The sequence below is a fragment of the Mandrillus leucophaeus genome, unplaced genomic scaffold (assembly GCF_000951045.1).
Source record: "Mandrillus leucophaeus isolate KB7577 unplaced genomic scaffold, Mleu.le_1.0 Scaffold398, whole genome shotgun sequence".
Classification (NCBI taxonomy): Eukaryota; Metazoa; Chordata; class Mammalia; order Primates; family Cercopithecidae; genus Mandrillus; species Mandrillus leucophaeus.
This window is the reverse complement of record NW_012104231.1, coordinates 1039920-1042146: the sequence shown is the minus strand read 5'-3', so window position 1 is coordinate 1042146 and position 2227 is coordinate 1039920. Positions and strand designations below refer to the sequence as shown.

Below are 2227 nucleotides of genomic sequence, written 5' to 3'. Positions count from 1 at the left end.
ATCATGCCACTGCACTCCTGCCTGGGCGACAGAGTGAGACCCTCTGTCTAGAAAAAAAAAAAAAAAAGACAGTGGACGAACAGGGGTATAAAAAAAGTTAAGGTATTTGGGAGTCGCTGTGGTCACCGCGTGACGTGGTGCAGTCGAAGCCTAAAGGTTAGAGCTGGAGCTGCCTTGCCAGTCACCCAGAAGGTCCTCTCCCTGAGAATTCCTGTCCCAGAGCTTCATTGGCACAGCGGCCAGTGAGAGGTTCCTGCCTCCCTCTTTCTTCCTCCACTCTTTCTCTTCTCTCTTGTCCAGTTTGCCTGCAAGCGCGTAAGGAGAAAGCAGGGGGCTGCCCCAAACTCCTTCTGCCTCTGCTCATTGCAAGTGGCACTACCACCATGGGCCTCACCATCTCCTCCCTCTTCTCCTGCTTCTTTGGCAAGAAGTAAATGCACATTTTGCTGTTTGGATTGGATGTTGCTGGTAAGATGACCATTCTGTATAAACTGAAGTTAGGAGAGATAGTCATCACCATTCCTACTACTGTTTTTTGTTTGTTTGTTTTTTGTTTTTGAGATGGAATCTCGCTTCGTCAGTGGCCCAGGCTGGAGTGCAGTGGCACAATCGTGGCTCATTGCAACCTCCGCTTCCCGGGTTCAAGTGATTGTCCTGCCTCAGCCTCCCCAGCAGCTGGGGATTACAGGCGTCTGCCACCACACTGGGCTAATTTTTATATTTTTAGTAGAGACGGAGTTTCACCATGTTGGCCAGGATGGTCTCAAACTTCTGACCTCAAGTGATTCCCCCGCCTCGGCCTCCCAAAGTGCTGGGATTACAGGCGTGAGCCACTACGCCCGGCCTCCTACCACTGGTTTTAATGTGGAAACAGTAGAGTATAAGAACATTTGTTCACAGTATGGGATGTTGGTGGTCAAGATAGAATTAGACCTCTCTGGAAGCATCACTTCCAGAATACCCAGGGTCTTACTTTTGTGGTAGATAGTAATGATCGTGGAAGAATTCAGAAAGTAGCAGATGAGCTGCAGAAAATGCTTCTGGTAGATGACCTGAGAGATGCAGTGCTGCTGCTTTTTGCAAACGAACAGGATTTGCCAAATGCTATGGCCATCAGCAAAATAATAGATAAACTAGGTCTTCAGTCTCTTCGTAACCGAACATGGTATGTTCAAGCCACTTGTGCAACACAAGGAACTGGTCTGTATGAGGGACTTGACGGACTGTCAAATGAACTTTCAAAACGTTAAATGAAACTGGATATCTAACCAAGGACATGTTTGATAAAATTGGTCTAGGCTTCTTACAACAAAATTAGTTTGTATCTTGGTTATTAAACAGTATCTGGGACTGGTTTGGGGAGAACTTATTTTGTTGCCAGTTATTGTTTACCAAGTATAATGTTGCTATTTAGCAGTGTGTTTGGTTTTAAAGAAATTCTCCTTGGGAAAAAAAGTATCCTCTTTTAATTTTACTTCCCCTAAGCCTAAATGTCTGGACATAGCTATTGTGAAACCTTTAAATAAATCAATTTTGAGTGTTAAAAAAGGGATATTTAGAAAACAAATAGAAAAATAACAGAAGTAAATACTTCTGCATAAATAATTATATTAAATCTAAATGAATTAAATTCTCCAAGTAAAAGGCAGAGACTGACAGAATGGATTTTTTTTTAAAACTAGGATCTAACTATATGCTATGTATAAGATATTCACTTTACAGTCAAAAAATAAGATAGGTTAAAAGTACAAAAAAAGATGATATTTTATGTAAACAGTAACTAAATGAGAGCTGACCTGGCTATACACATATCAGACAAAATAGACTTTAAGACAAAAATTGTTATAAGAAACAAGACATTATATAATACTAAAATGCTCAATGCATTAAAAACATATAACAATTATAAACATCCATGCACATAACAACAAAGCTCCAACACATATGAGCAGAAAGTAACAGAATTGAAGCGAGAAACATTAGTCCAACAATAAGAGTTGGAGACTAACACTCCATTTTCTCTTCTTCTTTTTTTTTTTTTTTTTTTTTTTTGAGACAGAGTCTTGCTCTGTCACCCAGGCTGGAGTGTAGTGGCAGGATCTCGGCTCAATGCAAGCTCTACCTCCTGGGTTCACGCCATTCTCCTGCCTCAGCCTCCCGAGTAACTGGGACTACAGACGCCTGTCACCATGCCTGGATACATTTTTGTTTTGTAGTGGAGATGGGT

The 2227-nt window shown here is 41.4% G+C and overlaps 1 pseudogene across 1 annotated transcript; it reads left to right on the top strand.

The window, feature by feature from the left end:
- The first annotated feature begins 383 nt into the window (after positions 1-383).
- Positions 384-1540, top strand: LOC105547814 (annotated as a pseudogene). Its single transcript, XR_001007280.1, has 2 exons — positions 384-520; positions 846-1540. The product of XR_001007280.1 is annotated as an ADP-ribosylation factor 4-like (transcript).
- The last annotated feature ends 687 nt before the right edge of the window (positions 1541-2227 follow it).